General features: G+C 42.9%; 18 non-coding genes across 18 annotated transcripts; all 18 read right to left on the reverse strand.

The window, feature by feature from the left end:
* Window positions 1-243: 243 nt before the first annotated feature.
* On the reverse strand, window positions 244-410 carry LOC134590712 (U1 spliceosomal RNA). The gene has a single exon (XR_010087595.1). It is a non-coding gene; the product is annotated as a U1 spliceosomal RNA (small nuclear RNA).
* Window positions 411-880: 470 nt separating this feature from the next.
* LOC134593570 (U4 spliceosomal RNA) lies at window positions 881-1,021 on the reverse strand. The gene has a single exon (XR_010090033.1). It is a non-coding gene; the product is annotated as a U4 spliceosomal RNA (small nuclear RNA).
* Window positions 1,022-1,920: 899 nt separating this feature from the next.
* LOC134589668 (U1 spliceosomal RNA) lies at window positions 1,921-2,087 on the reverse strand. Its single transcript, XR_010086708.1, has one exon. It is a non-coding gene; the product is annotated as a U1 spliceosomal RNA (small nuclear RNA).
* A 471-nt stretch (window positions 2,088-2,558) lies between these two features.
* On the reverse strand, window positions 2,559-2,699 carry LOC134593515 (U4 spliceosomal RNA). The gene has a single exon (XR_010089986.1). It is a non-coding gene; the product is annotated as a U4 spliceosomal RNA (small nuclear RNA).
* Window positions 2,700-3,598: 899 nt separating this feature from the next.
* On the reverse strand, window positions 3,599-3,765 carry LOC134590781 (U1 spliceosomal RNA). The gene has a single exon (XR_010087655.1). It is a non-coding gene; the product is annotated as a U1 spliceosomal RNA (small nuclear RNA).
* Window positions 3,766-4,235: 470 nt separating this feature from the next.
* On the reverse strand, window positions 4,236-4,376 carry LOC134593517 (U4 spliceosomal RNA). Its single transcript, XR_010089987.1, has one exon. It is a non-coding gene; the product is annotated as a U4 spliceosomal RNA (small nuclear RNA).
* Window positions 4,377-5,370: 994 nt separating this feature from the next.
* LOC134590267 (U1 spliceosomal RNA) lies at window positions 5,371-5,537 on the reverse strand. The gene has a single exon (XR_010087216.1). It is a non-coding gene; the product is annotated as a U1 spliceosomal RNA (small nuclear RNA).
* A 470-nt stretch (window positions 5,538-6,007) lies between these two features.
* Window positions 6,008-6,148, reverse strand: LOC134593518 (U4 spliceosomal RNA). Its single transcript, XR_010089988.1, has one exon. It is a non-coding gene; the product is annotated as a U4 spliceosomal RNA (small nuclear RNA).
* Window positions 6,149-7,142: 994 nt separating this feature from the next.
* LOC134589669 (U1 spliceosomal RNA) lies at window positions 7,143-7,309 on the reverse strand. The gene has a single exon (XR_010086709.1). It is a non-coding gene; the product is annotated as a U1 spliceosomal RNA (small nuclear RNA).
* A 471-nt stretch (window positions 7,310-7,780) lies between these two features.
* On the reverse strand, window positions 7,781-7,921 carry LOC134593791 (U4 spliceosomal RNA). The gene has a single exon (XR_010090223.1). It is a non-coding gene; the product is annotated as a U4 spliceosomal RNA (small nuclear RNA).
* Window positions 7,922-8,915: 994 nt separating this feature from the next.
* Window positions 8,916-9,082, reverse strand: LOC134589670 (U1 spliceosomal RNA). Its single transcript, XR_010086710.1, has one exon. It is a non-coding gene; the product is annotated as a U1 spliceosomal RNA (small nuclear RNA).
* A 470-nt stretch (window positions 9,083-9,552) lies between these two features.
* LOC134593519 (U4 spliceosomal RNA) lies at window positions 9,553-9,693 on the reverse strand. The gene has a single exon (XR_010089989.1). It is a non-coding gene; the product is annotated as a U4 spliceosomal RNA (small nuclear RNA).
* A 994-nt stretch (window positions 9,694-10,687) lies between these two features.
* Window positions 10,688-10,854, reverse strand: LOC134589671 (U1 spliceosomal RNA). The gene has a single exon (XR_010086711.1). It is a non-coding gene; the product is annotated as a U1 spliceosomal RNA (small nuclear RNA).
* Window positions 10,855-11,324: 470 nt separating this feature from the next.
* LOC134593792 (U4 spliceosomal RNA) lies at window positions 11,325-11,465 on the reverse strand. The gene has a single exon (XR_010090224.1). It is a non-coding gene; the product is annotated as a U4 spliceosomal RNA (small nuclear RNA).
* An 899-nt stretch (window positions 11,466-12,364) lies between these two features.
* Window positions 12,365-12,531, reverse strand: LOC134590710 (U1 spliceosomal RNA). Its single transcript, XR_010087594.1, has one exon. It is a non-coding gene; the product is annotated as a U1 spliceosomal RNA (small nuclear RNA).
* A 469-nt stretch (window positions 12,532-13,000) lies between these two features.
* On the reverse strand, window positions 13,001-13,141 carry LOC134593520 (U4 spliceosomal RNA). The gene has a single exon (XR_010089990.1). It is a non-coding gene; the product is annotated as a U4 spliceosomal RNA (small nuclear RNA).
* A 994-nt stretch (window positions 13,142-14,135) lies between these two features.
* LOC134589672 (U1 spliceosomal RNA) lies at window positions 14,136-14,302 on the reverse strand. Its single transcript, XR_010086712.1, has one exon. It is a non-coding gene; the product is annotated as a U1 spliceosomal RNA (small nuclear RNA).
* Window positions 14,303-14,772: 470 nt separating this feature from the next.
* LOC134593828 (U4 spliceosomal RNA) lies at window positions 14,773-14,913 on the reverse strand. The gene has a single exon (XR_010090253.1). It is a non-coding gene; the product is annotated as a U4 spliceosomal RNA (small nuclear RNA).
* Window positions 14,914-15,282: the final 369 nt, after the last annotated feature.

Raw genomic sequence — 15,282 nt, forward strand, 5'->3', positions numbered from 1 at the left:
ATAGATAATAAAAATGATCAAGCCTAGGAAATGATTGTCGCTGCCTGCTTGATGTGGAAAGTAAGAGCCAAAGAAGACGGGTGCCGTGGTTGAAATTATCCTTCGTCAGAATTGGTGAAGTTCTCTATTTTTGTCAAACAAGCAAACACAGGGGAAAGCGCGAACGCAGTCCCCCACTACCATAAATAAATTCTCCTTCGTCAGAATTGGTGAAGTTCTCTATTTTTGTCAAACAAGCAAACACAGGGGAAAGCGCGAACGCAGTCCCCCACTACCATAAATTATGCAGTCGAGTTTCCCACATTTGAGGAAATCGCAGAGGTCAACTGGTACGGAGTGCAATGAACCAGCCTCACTCTGGGAGAGCCACCTTAGGGATCATGGCTATTGTTCCCCTGCCAGGTAAGTATGACATGACGGGTACATTCAAAGGCACGCCCGCTGGGAAGCCTTTCCTTTAGGCTGTGGTGAAATAATAAAGCAAGTTAAAAAAAAAAAAAGCAAATAAATAATCCAAATGATAGAAGGCTACAAAAGATTACCAAACCTCGTGGCTGATCGTTGTTTTCCTTAGCTACCAGTAATTTTAGTGCCTTCAGGTGGTTAGGTGTGAATAATTGAGCTGGATTCAGGGTGCGAAGGAGCAATTTGCATAAAGGCAAATGCTAGGCCAATGAGCCGAAGGATGGGAATTCGTAGCATGTAGTGAGAATAGTGTGCTGCCGGAAACAAGTGAATTCAGTGGGAGAGAAAGGTAAAAGGGAAATGCTAAGAAGCCAGCGGAAGGAATGGTGCAACAGAGCTCAGGAAGAAACGGGAGTCACGTAAGACACGCCCTAGACATGGGGCGCCATAAACTTTTATTAAACCAATCTTTCAGTCTCCTTAGAGCCTGTCAAATATTGCCAATGCTGACTGTATTTCAAGTCATCATGGCGGGGTATTGGGTAAAGTTTTCAATTAGCAATAATCACGCCTCGGATTGACCTCATGGGCTACGATACTGCCATTGCGCAAAGCTAGCTGTTCAAGTGGGCCAGCTTTTAAGAGCTACCACGTAAGGACACTTTAAGACAGCGGTGAGAAAAAGTTCATGACCATAAGCCATTGCAAAGGATTATGGGAGGCAATATTCTAATTAGGCCCGCTTCCTCCTACAGGGAAGCTTAAACCCCAACAAATTCCTCGGTCTTCTTATATGGCATCTTGGAATGGTTCCAAACCTATAACAGAGAGTGAGGGCAACCATATCTTGCAGCAAACCTTGTACATTTTTTTTTCTCTCTTTGGAAACAGTTTTGCCAAGATTCTACTACAGCAGCCATTAGGCAGAGTACACAATCCGCTGGTCTACGTTCGTCCCCAAAGTCACACATTTCATGACTCCATCGATAGGAATGACCCTTGCCTAGCACCTGTCTTCTCTTCATCCACACTCAACAGGGCTGAAAGAACATTTGTGGTGGCTTTTTCAAAATTCCATGGTGTTCATTAGTAAGTGCTAGCGACCACCCAGCTATTCCTAAGGTTTGGTCTGATTGTCTCAAGCGGCAATTCACTGCCTTGATCCAGAAAATCTTTTTTTCCCAGAAATTCAATCAAACGTTACGTTCTGTTGGAAGACGTAATATAGGTCTCCAATTCTTTATTTCTTCCATTGCATTGAAGCATACAATAAATCAAAAGAAGTCAGGATAAAAAAATGATGAAAAAAAAGCTGAAAAGTTAAAATAAAAAGTGAAATTCTGGCTTAAAACTGGTCTCCAGAAAACATAGATAATAAAAATGATCAAGCCTAGGAAATGATTGTCACTGCCTGCTTGATGTGGAAAGTAAGAGCCAAAGAAGACGGGTGCCGTGGCTGAAATTAAACTTCGTCAGAATTGGTGAAGTTCTCTATTTTTGTCAAACAAGCAAACACAGGGGAAAGCGCGAACGCAGTCCCCCACTACCATAAATTATGCAGTCGAGTTTCCCACATTTGAGGAAATCGCAGAGGTCAACTGGTACGGAGTGCAATGAACCAGCCTCACTCTGGGAGAGCCACCTTAGGGATCATGGCTATTGCTCCCCTGCCAGGTAAGTATGACATGACGGGTACATTCAAAGGCACGCCCGCTGGGAAGCCTTTCCTTTAGGCTGTGGTGAAATAATAAAGCAAGTTAAAAAAAAAAGAAAGCAAATAAATAATCCAAATGATAGAAGGCTACAAAAGATTACCAAACCTCGTGGCTGATCGTTGTTTTCCTTAGCTACCAGTAATTTTAGTGCCTTCAGGTGGTTAGGTGTGAATAATTGAGCTGGATTCAGGGTGCGAAGGAGCAATTTGCATAAAGGCAAATGCTAGGCCAATGAGCCGAAGGATGGGAATTCGTAGCATGTAGTGAGAATAGTGTGCTGCCGGAAACAAGTGAATTCAGTGGGAGAAAAAGGTAAAAGGGAAATGCTAAGAAGCCAGCGGAAGGAATGGTGCAACAGAGCTCAGGAAGAAACGGGAGTCACGTAAGACACGCCCTAGACATGGGGCGCCATAAACTTTTATTAAACCAATCTTTCAGTCTCCTTAGAGCCTGTCAAATATTGCCAATGCTGACTGTATTTCAAGTCATCATGGCGGGGTATTTGGTAAAGTTTTCAATTAGCAATAATCACGCCTCGGATTGACCTCATGGGCTACGATACTGCCACTGCGCAAAGCTAGCTGTTCAAGTGGGCCAGCTTTTAAGAGCTACCACGTAAGGAAACTTTAAGACAGCGGTGAGAAAAAGTTCATGACCATAAGCCATTGCAAAGGATTATGGGAGGCAATATTCTAATTAGGCCCACTTCCTCCTACAGGGAAGCTTAAACCCCAACAAATTCCTCGGTCTTCTTATATGGCATCTTGGAATGGTTCCAAACCTATAACAGAGAGTGAGGGCAACCATATCTTGCAGCAAACCTTGTACATTTTTTTTTCTCTCTTTGGAAACAGTTTTGCCAAGATTCTACTACAGCAGCCATTAGGCAGAGTACACAATCCGCTGGTCTACGTTCGTCCCCAAAGTCACACATTTCATGACTCCATCGATAGGAATGACCCTTGCCTAGCACCTGTCTTCTCTTCATCCACACTCAACAGGGCTGAAAGAACATTTGTGGTGGCTTTTTCAAAATTCCATGGTGTTCATTAGTAAGTGCTAGCGACCACCCAGCTATTCCTAAGGTTTGGTCTGATTGTCTCAAGCGGCAATTCACTGCCTTGATCCAGAAAATCTTTTTTTCCCAGAAATTCAATCAAACGTTACGTTCTGTTGGAAGACGTAATATAGGTCTCCAATTCTTTATTTCTTCCATTGCATTGAAGCATACAATAAATCAAAAGAAGTCAGGATAAAAAAATGATGAAAAAAAAGCTGAAAAGTTAAAATAAAAAGTGAAATTCTGGCTTAAAACTGGTCTCCAGAAAACATAGATAATAAAAATGATCAAGCCTAGGAAATGATTGTCACTGCCTGCTTGATGTGGAAAGTAAGAGCCAAAGAAGACAGGTGCCGTGGCTGAAATTATCCTTCGTCAGAATTGGTGAAGTTCTCTATTTTTGTCAAACAAGCAAACACAGGGGAAAGCGCGAACGCAGTCCCCCACTACCATAAATTATGCAGTCGAGTTTCCACCATTTGAGGAAATCGCAGAGGTCAACTGGTACGGAGTGCAATGAACCAGCCTCACTCTGGGAGAGCCACCTTAGGGATCATGGCTATTGCTCCCCTGCCAGGTAAGTATGACATGACGGGTACATTCAAAGGCACGCCCGCTGGGAAGCCTTTCCTTTAGGCTGTGGTGAAATAATAAAGCAAGTTAAAAAAAAAAAAAGCAAATAAATAATCCAAATGATAGAAGGCTACAAAAGATTACCAAACCTCGTGGCGGATCGTTGTTTTCCTTAGCTACCAGTAATTTTAGTGCCTTCAGGTGGTTAGGTGTGAATAATTGAGCTGGATTCAGGGTGCGAAGGAGCAATTTGCATAAAGGCAAATGCTAGGCCAATGAGCCGAAGGATGGGAATTCGTAGCATGTAGTGAGAATAGTGTGCTGCCGGAAACAAGTGAATTCAGTGGGAGAGAAAGGTAAAAGGGAAATGCTAAGAAGCCAGCGGAAGGAATGGTGCAACAGAGCTCAGGAAGAAACGGGAGTCACGTAAGACACGCCCTAGACATGGGGCGCCATAAACTTTTATTAAACCAATCTTTCAGTCTCCTTAGAGCCTGTCAAATATTGCCAATGCTGACTGTATTTCAAGTCATCATGGCGGGGTATTTGGTAAAGTTTTCAATTAGCAATAATCACGCCTCGGATTGACCTCATGGGCTACGATACTGCCACTGCGCAAAGCTAGCTGTTCAAGTGGGCCAGCTTTTAAGAGCTACCACGTAAGGAAACTTTAAGACAGCGGTGAGAAAAAGTTCATGACCATAAGCCATTGCAAAGGATTATGGGAGGCAATATTCTAATTAGGCCCACTTCCTCCTACAGGGAAGCTTAAACCCCAACAAATTCCTCGGTCTTCTTATATGGCATCTTGGAATGGTTCCAAACCTATAACAGAGAGTGAGGGCAACCATATCTTGCAGCAAAGCTTGTACATTTTTTTTTCTCTCTTTGGAAACAGTTTTGCCAAGATTCTACTACAGCAGCCATTAGGCAGAGTACACAATCCGCTGGTCTACGTTCGTCCCCAAAGTCACACATTTCATGACTCCATCGATAGGAATGACCCTTGCCTAGCACCTGTCTTCTCTTCATCCACACTCAACAGGGCTGAAAGAACATTTGTGGTGGCTTTTTCAAAATTCCATGGTGTTCATTAGTAAGTGCTAGCGACCACCCAGCTATTCCTAAGGTTTGGTCTGATTGTCTCAAGCGGCAATTCACTGCCTTGATCCAGAAAATCTTTTTTTCCCAGAAATTCAATCAAACGTTACGTTCTGTTGGAAGACGTAATATAGGTCTCCAATTCTTTATTTCTTCCATTGCATTGAAGCATACAATAAATCAAAAGAAGTCAGGATAAAAAAATGATGAAAAAAAAGCTGAAAAGTTAAAATAAAAAGTGAAATTCTGGCTTAAAACTGGTCTCCAGAAAACATAGATAATAAAAATGATCAAGCCTAGGAAATGATTGTCACTGCCTGCTTGATGTGGAAAGTAAGAGCCAAAGAAGACGGGTGCCGTGGCTGAAATTATCCTTCGTCAGAATTGGTGAAGTTCTCTATTTTTGTCAAACAAGCAAACACAGGGGAAAGCGCGAACGCAGTCCCCCACTACCATAAATAAATTCTCCTTCGTCAGAATTGGTGGAATTCTCTATTTTTGTCAAACAAGCAAACACAGGGGAAAGCGCAAACGCAGTCCCCCACTACCATAAATTATGCAGTCGAGTTTCCCACATTTGAGGAAATCGCAGAGGTCAACTGGTACGGAGTGCAATGAACCAGCCTCACTCTGGGAGAGCCACCTTAGGGATCATGGCTATTGCTCCCCTGCCAGGTAAGTATGACATGACGGGTACATTCAAAGGCACGCCCGCTGGGAAGCCTTTCCTTTAGGCTGTGGTGAAATAATAAAGCAAGTTAAAAAAAAAAAAAGCAAATAAATAATCCAAATGATAGAAGGCTACAAAAGATTACCAAACCTCGTGGCTGATCGTTGTTTTCCTTAGCTACCAGTAATTTTAGTGCCTTCAGGTGGTTAGGTGTGAATAATTGAGCTGAATTCAGGGTGCGAAGGAGCAATTTGCATAAAGGCAAATGCTAGGCCAATGAGCCGAAGGATGGGAATTCGTAGCATGTAGTGAGAATAGTGTGCTGCCGGAAACAAGTGAATTCAGTGGGAGAGAAAGGTAAAAGGGAAATGCTAAGAAGCCAGCGGAAGGAATGGTGCAACAGAGCTCAGGAAGAAACGGGAGTCACGTAAGACACGCCCTAGACATGGGGCGCCATAAACTTTTATTAAACCAATCTTTCAGTCTCCTTAGAGCCTGTCAAATATTGCCAATGCTGACTGTATTTCAAGTCATCATGGCGGGGTATTTGGTAAAGTTTTCAATTAGCAATAATCACGCCTCGGATTGACCTCATGGGCTACGATACTGCCACTGCGCAAAGCTAGCTGTTCAAGTGGGCCAGCTTTTAAGAGCTACCACGTAAGGAAACTTTAAGACAGCGGTGAGAAAAAGTTCATGACCATAAGCCATTGCAAAGGATTATGGGAGGCAATATTCTAATTAGGCCCACTTCCTCCTACAGGGAAGCTTAAACCCCAACAAATTCCTCGGTCTTCTTATATGGCATCTTGGAATGGTTCCAAACCTATAACAGAGAGTGAGGGCAACCATATCTTGCAGCAAACCTTGTACATTTTTTTTTCTCTCTTTGGAAACAGTTTTGCCAAGATTCTACTACAGCAGCCATTAGGCAGAGTACACAATCCGCTGGTCTACGTTCGTCCCCAAAGTCACACATTTCATGACTCCATCGATAGGAATGACCCTTGCCTAGCACCTGTCTTCTCTTCATCCACACTCAACAGGGCTGAAAGAACATTTGTGGTGGCTTTTTCAAAATTCCATGGTGTTCATTAGTAAGTGCTAGCGACCACCCAGCTATTCCTAAGGTTTGGTCTGATTGTCTCAAGCGGCAATTCACTGCCTTGATCCAGAAAATCTTTTTTTCCCAGAAATTCAATCAAACGTTACGTTCTGTTGGAAGACGTAATATAGGTCTCCAATTCTTTATTTCTTCCATTGCATTGAAGCATACAATAAATCAAAAGAAGTCAGGATAAAAAAATGATGAAAAAAAAGCTGAAAAGTTAAAATAAAAAGTGAAATTCTGGCTTAAAACTGGTCTCCAGAAAACATAGATAATAAAAATGATCAAGCCTAGGAAATGATTGTCACTGCCTGCTTGATGTGGAAAGTAAGAGCCAAAGAAGACGGGTGCCGTGGCTGAAATTATCCTTCGTCAGAATTGGTGAAGTTCTCTATTTTTGTCAAACAAGCAAACACAGGGGAAAACACGAACGCAGTCCCCCACTACCATAAATAAATTCTCCTTCGTCAGAATTGGTGAAGTTCTCTATTTTTGTCAAACAAGCAAACACAGGGGAAAGCGCGAACGCAGTCCCCCACTACCATAAATTATGCAGTCGAGTTTCCCACATTTGAGGAAATCGCAGAGGTCAACTGGTACGGAGTGCAATGAACCAGCCTCACTCTGGGAGAGCCACCTTAGGGATCATGGCTATTGCTCCCCTGCCAGGTAAGTATGACATGACGGGTACATTCAAAGGCACGCCCGCTGGGAAGCCTTTCCTTTAGGCTGTGGTGAAATAATAAAGCAAGTTAAAAAAAAAAAAAAGCAAATAAATAATCCAAATGATAGAAGGCTACAAAAGATTACCAAACCTCGTGGCTGATCGTTGTTTTCCTTAGCTACCAGTAATTTTAGTGCCTTCAGGTGGTTAGGTGTGAATAATTGAGCTGGATTCAGGGTGCGAAGGAGCAATTTGCATAAAGGCAAATGCTAGGCCAATGAGCCGAAGGATGGGAATTCGTAGCATGTAGTGAGAATAGTGTGCTGCCGGAAACAAGTGAATTCAGTGGGAGAGAAAGGTAAAAGGGAAATGCTAAGAAGCCAGCGGAAGGAATGGTGCAACAGAGCTCAGGAAGAAACGGGAGTCACGTAAGACACGCCCTAGACATGGGGCGCCATAAACTTTTATTAAACCAATCTTTCAGTCTCCTTAGAGCCTGTCAAATATTGCCAATGCTGACTGTATTTCAAGTCATCATGGCGGGGTATTGGGTAAAGTTTTCAATTAGCAATAATCACGCCTCGGATTGACCTCATGGGCTACAATACTGCCATTGCGCAAAGCTAGCTGTTCAAGTGGGCCAGCTTTTAAGAGCTACCACGTAAGGACACTTTAAGACAGCGGTGAGAAAAAGTTCATGACCATAAGCCATTGCAAAGGATTATGGGAGGCAATATTCTAATTAGGCCCGCTTCCTCCTACAGGGAAGCTTAAACCCCAACAAATTCCTCGGTCTTCTTATATGGCATCTTGGAATGGTTCCAAACCTATAACAGAGAGTGAGGGCAACCATATCTTGCAGCAAACCTTGTACATTTTTTTTTCTCTCTTTGGAAACAGTTTTGCCAAGATTCTACTACAGCAGCCATTAGGCAGAGTACACAATCCGCTGGTCTACGTTCGTCCCCAAAGTCACACATTTCATGACTCCATCGATAGGAATGACCCTTGCCTAGCACCTGTCTTCTCTTCATCCACACTCAACAGGGCTGAAAGAACATTTGTGGTGGCTTTTTCAAAATTCCATGGTGTTCATTAGTAAGTGCTAGCGACCACCCAGCTATTCCTAAGGTTTGGTCTGATTGTCTCAAGCGGCAATTCACTGCCTTGATCCAGAAAATCTTTTTTTCCCAGAAATTCAATCAAACGTTACGTTCTGTTGGAAGACGTAATATAGGTCTCCAATTCTTTATTTCTTCCATTGCATTGAAGCATACAATAAATCAAAAGAAGTCAGGATAAAAAAATGATGAAAAAAAAGCTGAAAAGTTAAAATAAAAAGTGAAATTCTGGCTTAAAACTGGTCTCCAGAAAACATAGATAATAAAAATGATCAAGCCTAGGAAATGATTGTCACTGCCTGCTTGATGTGGAAAGTAAGAGCCAAAGAAGACGGGTGCCGTGGCTGAAATTATCCTTCGTCAGAATTGGTGAAGTTCTCTATTTTTGTCAAACAAGCAAACACAGGGGAAAGCGCGAACGCAGTCCCCCACTACCATAAATAAATTCTCCTTCGTCAGAATTGGTGAAGTTCTCTATTTTTGTCAAACAAGCAAACACAGGGGAAAGCGCGAACGCAGTCCCCCACTACCATAAATTATGCAGTCGAGTTTCCCACATTTGAGGAAATCGCAGAGGTCAACTGGTACGGAGTGCAATGAACCAGCCTCACTCTGGGAGAGCCACCTTAGGGATCATGGCTATTGCTCCCCTGCCAGGTAAGTATGACATGACGGGTACATTCAAAGGCACGCCCGCTGGGAAGCCTTTCCTTTAGGCTGTGGTGAAATAATAAAGCAAGTTAAAAAAAAAAAAAGCAAATAAATAATCCAAATGATAGAAGGCTACAAAAGATTACCAAACCTCGTGGCTGATCGTTGTTTTCCTTAGCTACCAGTAATTTTAGTGCCTTCAGGTGGTTAGGTGTGAATAATTGAGCTGGATTCAGGGTGCGAAGGAGCAATTTGCATAAAGGCAAATGCTAGGCCAATGAGCCGAAGGATGGGAATTCGTAGCATGTAGTGAGAATAGTGTGCTGCCGGAAACAAGTGAATTCAGTGGGAGAGAAAGGTAAAAGGGAAATGCTAAGAAGCCAGCGGAAGGAATGGTGCAACAGAGCTCAGGAAGAAACGGGAGTCACGTAAGACACGCCCTAGACATGGGGCGCCATAAACTTTTATTAAACCAATCTTTCAGTCTCCTTAGAGCCTGTCAAATATTGCCAATGCTGACTGTATTTCAAGTCATCATGGCGGGGTATTTGGTAAAGTTTTCAATTAGCAATAATCACGCCTCGGATTGACCTCATGGGCTACGATACTGCCACTGCGCAAAGCTAGCTGTTCAAGTGGGCCAGCTTTTAAGAGCTACCACGTAAGGAAACTTTAAGACAGCGGTGAGAAAAAGTTCATGACCATAAGCCATTGCAAAGGATTATGGGAGGCAATATTCTAATTAGGCCCACTTCCTCCTACAGGGAAGCTTAAACCCCAACAAATTCCTCGGTCTTCTTATATGGCATCTTGGAATGGTTCCAAACCTATAACAGAGAGTGAGGGCAACCATATCTTGCAGCAAACCTTGTACATTTTTTTTTCTCTCTTTGGAAACAGTTTTGCCAAGATTCTACTACAGCAGCCATTAGGCAGAGTACACAATCCGCTGGTCTACGTTCGTCCCCAAAGTCACACATTTCATGACTCCATCGATAGGAATGACCCTTGCCTAGCACCTGTCTTCTCTTCATCCACACTCAACAGGGCTGAAAGAACATTTGTGGTGGCTTTTTCAAAATTCCATGGTGTTCATTAGTAAGTGCTAGCGACCACCCAGCTATTCCTAAGGTTTGGTCTGATTGTCTCAAGCGGCAATTCACTGCCTTGATCCAGAAAATCTTTTTTTCCCAGAAATTCAATCAAACGTTACGTTCTGTTGGAAGACGTAATATAGGTCTCCAATTCTTTATTTCTTCCATTGCATTGAAGCATACAATAAATCAAAAGAAGTCAGGATAAAAAAATGATGAAAAAAAAGCTGAAAAGTTAAAATAAAAAGTGAAATTCTGGCTTAAAACTGGTCTCCAGAAAACATAGATAATAAAAATGATCAAGCCTAGGAAATGATTGTCACTGCCTGCTTGATGTGGAAAGTAAGAGCCAAAGAAGACGGGTGCCGTGGCTGAAATTATCCTTCGTCAGAATTGGTGAAGTTCTCTATTTTTGTCAAACAAGCAAACACAGGGGAAAGCGCGAACGCAGTCCCCCACTACCATAAATAAATTCTCCTTCGTCAGAATTGGTGAAGTTCTCTATTTTTGTCAAACAAGCAAACACAGGGGAAAGCGCGAACGCAGTCCCCCACTACCATAAATTATGCAGTCGAGTTTCCCACATTTGAGGAAATCGCAGAGGTCAACTGGTACGGAGTGCAATGAACCAGCCTCACTCTGGGAGAGCCACCTTAGGGATCATGGCTATTGCTCCCCTGCCAGGTAAGTATGACATGACGGGTACATTCAAAGGCACGCCCGCTGGGAAGCCTTTCCTTTAGGCTGTGGTGAAATAATAAAGCAAGTTAAAAAAAAAAAAAGCAAATAAATAATCCAAATGATAGAAGGCTACAAAAGATTACCAAACCTTGTGGCTGATCGTTGTTTTCCTTAGCTACCAGTAATTTTAGTGCCTTCAGGTGGTTAGGTGTGAATAATTGAGCTGGATTCAGGGTGCGAAGGAGCAATTTGCATAAAGGCAAATGCTAGGCCAATGAGCCGAAGGATGGGAATTCGTAGCATGTAGTGAGAATAGTGTGCTGCCGGAAACAAGTGAATTCAGTGGGAGAGAAAGGTAAAAGGGAAATGCTAAGAAGCCAGCGGAAGGAATGGTGCAACAGAGCTCAGGAAGAAACGGGAGTCACGTAAGACACGCCCTAGACATGGGGCGCCATAAACTTTTATTAAACCAATCTTTCAGTCTCCTTAGAGCCTGTCAAATATTGCCAATGCTGACTGTATTTCAAGTCATCATGGCGGGGTATTGGGTAAAGTTTTCAATTAGCAATAATCACGCCTCGGATTGACCTCATGGGCTACAATACTGCCATTGCGCAAAGCTAGCTGTTCAAGTGGGCCAGCTTTTAAGAGCTACCACGTAAGGACACTTTAAGACAGCGGTGAGAAAAAGTTCATGACCATAAGCCATTGCAAAGGATTATGGGAGGCAATATTCTAATTAGGCCCGCTTCCTCCTACAGGGAAGCTTAAACCCCAACAAATTCCTCGGTCTTCTTATATGGCATCTTGGAATGGTTCCAAACCTATAACAGAGAGTGAGGGCAACCATATCTTGCAGCAAACCTTGTACATTTTTTTTTCTCTCTTTGGAAACAGTTTTGCCAAGATTCTACTACAGCAGCCATTAGGCAGAGTACACAATCCGCTGGTCTACGTTCGTCCCCAAAGTCACACATTTCATGACTCCATCGATAGGAATGACCCTTGCCTAGCACCTGTCTTCTCTTCATCCACACTCAACAGGGCTGAAAGAACATTTGTGGTGGCTTTTTCAAAATTCCATGGTGTTCATTAGTAAGTGCTAGCGACCACCCAGCTATTCCTAAGGTTTGGTCTGATTGTCTCAAGCGGCAATTCACTGCCTTGATCCAGAAAATCTTTTTTTCCCAGAAATTCAATCAAACGTTACGTTCTGTTGGAAGACGTAATATAGGTCTCCAATTCTTTATTTCTTCCATTGCATTGAAGCATACAATAAATCAAAAGAAGTCAGGATAAAAAAATGATGAAAAAAAAGCTGAAAAGTTAAAATAAAAAGTGAAATTCTGGCTTAAAACTGGTCTCCAGAAAACATAGATAATAAAAATGATCAAGCCTAGGAAATGATTGTCACTGCCTGCTTGATGTGGAAAGTAAGAGCCAAAGAAGACGGGTGCCGTGGCTGAAATTATCCTTCGTCAGAATTGGTGAAGTTCTCTATTTTTGTCAAACAAGCAAACACAGGGGAAAGCGCGAACGCAGTCCCCCACTACCATAAATTATGCAGTCGAGTTTCCCACATTTGAGGAAATCGCAGAGGTCAACTGGTACGGAGTGCAATGAACCAGCCTCACTCTGGGAGAGACACCTTAGGGATCATGGCTATTGCTCCCCTGCCAGGTAAGTATGACATGACGGGTACATTCAAAGGCACGCCCGCTGGGAAGCCTTTCCTTTAGGCTGTGGTGAAATAATAAAGCAAGTTAAAAAAAAAAAAGCAAATAAATAATCCAAATGATAGAAGGCTACAAAAGATTACCAAACCTCGTGGCTGATCGTTGTTTTCCTTAGCTACCAGTAATTTTAGTGCCTTCAGGTGGTTAGGTGTGAATAATTGAGCTGGATTCAGGGTGCGAAGGAGCAATTTGCATAAAGGCAAATGCTAGGCCAATGAGCCGAAGGATGGGAATTCGTAGCATGTAGTGAGAATAGTGTGCTGCCGGAAACAAGTGAATTCAGTGGGAGAGAAAGGTAAAAGGGAAATGCTAAGAAGCCAGCGGAAGGAATGGTGCAACAGAGCTCAGGAAGAAACGGGAGTCACGTAAGACACGCCCTAGACATGGGGCGCCATAAACTTTTATTAAACCAATCTTTCAGTCTCCTTAGAGCCTGTCAAATATTGCCAATGCTGACTGTATTTCAAGTCATCATGGCGGGGTATTTGGTAAAGTTTTCAATTAGCAATAATCACGCCTCGGATTGACCTCATGGGCTACGATACTGCCACTGCGCAAAGCTAGCTGTTCAAGTGGGCCAGCTTTTAAGAGCTACCACGTAAGGAAACTTTAAGACAGCGGTGAGAAAAAGTTCATGACCATAAGCCATTGCAAAGGATTATGGGAGGCAATATTCTAATTAGGCCCACTTCCTCCTACAGGGAAGCTTAAACCCCAACAAATTCCTCGGTCTTCTTATATGGCATCTTGGAATGGTTCCAAACCTATAACAGAGAGTGAGGGCAACCATATCTTGCAGCAAACCTTGTACATTTTTTTTTCTCTCTTTGGAAACAGTTTTGCCAAGATTCTACTACAGCAGCCATTAGGCAGAGTACACAATCCGCTGGTCTACGTTCGTCCCCAAAGTCACACATTTCATGACTCCATCGATAGGAATGACCCTTGCCTAGCACCTGTCTTCTCTTCATCCACACTCAACAGGGCTGAAAGAACATTTGTGGTGGCTTTTTCAAAATTCCATGGTGTTCATTAGTAAGTGCTAGCGACCACCCAGCTATTCCTAAGGTTTGGTCTGATTGTCTCAAGCGGCAATTCACTGCCTTGATCCAGAAAATCTTTTTTTCCCAGAAATTCAATCAAACGTTACGTTCTGTTTGAAGACGTAATATAGGTCTCCAATTCTTTATTTCTTCCATTGCATTGAAGCATACAATAAATCAAAAGAAGTCAGGATAAAAAAATGATGAAAAAAAAGCTGAAAAGTTAAAATAAAAAGTGAAATTCTGGCTTAAAACTGGTCTCCAGAAAACATAGATAATAAAAATGATCAAGCCTAGGAAATGATTGTCACTGCCTGCTTGATGTGGAAAGTAAGAGCCAAAGAAGACGGGTGCCGTGGCTGAAATTATCCTTCGTCAGAATTGGTGAAGTTCTCTATTTTTGTCAAACAAGCAAACACAGGGGAAAGCGCGAACGCAGTCCCCCACTACCATAAATAAATTCTCCTTCGTCAGAATTGGTGAAGTTCTCTATTTTTGTCAAACAAGCAAACACAGGGGAAAGCGCGAACGCAGTCCCCCACTACCATAAATTATGCAGTCGAGTTTCCCACATTTGAGGAAATCGCAGAGGTCAACTGGTACGGAGTGCAATGAACCAGCCTCACTCTGGGAGAGCCACCTTAGGGATCATGGCTATTGCTCCCCTGCCAGGTAAGTATGACATGACGGGTACATTCAAAGGCACGCCCGCTGGGAAGCCTTTCCTTTAGGCTGTGGTGAAATAATAAAGCAAGTTAAAAAAAAAAAAAGCAAATAAATAATCCAAATGATAGAAGGCTACAAAAGATTACCAAACCTCGTGGCTGATCGTTGTTTTCCTTAGCTACCAGTAATTTTAGTGCCTTCAGGTGGTTAGGTGTGAATAATTGAGCTGGATTCAGGGTGCGAAGGAGCAATTTGCATAAAGGCAAATGCTAGGCCAATGAGCCGAAGGATGGGAATTCGTAGCATGTAGTGAGAATAGTGTGCTGCCGGAAACAAGTGAATTCAGTGGGAGAGAAAGGTAAAAGGGAAATGCTAAGAAGCCAGCGGAAGGAATGGTGCAACAGAGCTCAGGAAGAAACGGGAGTCACGTAAGACACGCCCTAGACATGGGGCGCCATAAACTTTTATTAAACCAATCTTTCAGTCTCCTTAGAGCCTGTCAAATATTGCCAATGCTGACTGTATTTCAAGTCATCATGGTGGGGTATTTGGTAAAGTTTTCAATTAGCAATAATCACGCCTCGGATTGACCTCATGGGCTACGATACTGCCACTGCGCAAAGCTAGCTGTTCAAGTGGGCCAGCTTTTAAGAGCTACCACGTAAGGAAACTTTAAGACAGCGGTGAGAAAAAGTTCATGACCATAAGCCATTGCAAAGGATTATGGGAGGCAATATTCTAATTAGGCCCACTTCCTCCTACAGGGAAGCTTAAACCCCAACAAATTCCTCGGTCTTCTTATATGGCATCTTGGAATGGTTCCAAACCTATAACAGAGAGTGAGGGCAACCATATCTTGCAGCAAACCTTGTACATTTTTTTTTCTCTCTTTGGAAACAGTTTTGCCAAGATTCTACTACAGCAGCCATTAGGCAGAGTACACAATCCGCTGGTCTACGTTCGTCCCCAAAGTCACACATTTCATGACTCCATC

This window comes from Pelobates fuscus, chromosome 2 (assembly GCF_036172605.1).
Source record: "Pelobates fuscus isolate aPelFus1 chromosome 2, aPelFus1.pri, whole genome shotgun sequence".
NCBI classification, from domain to species: domain Eukaryota; kingdom Metazoa; phylum Chordata; class Amphibia; order Anura; family Pelobatidae; genus Pelobates; species Pelobates fuscus.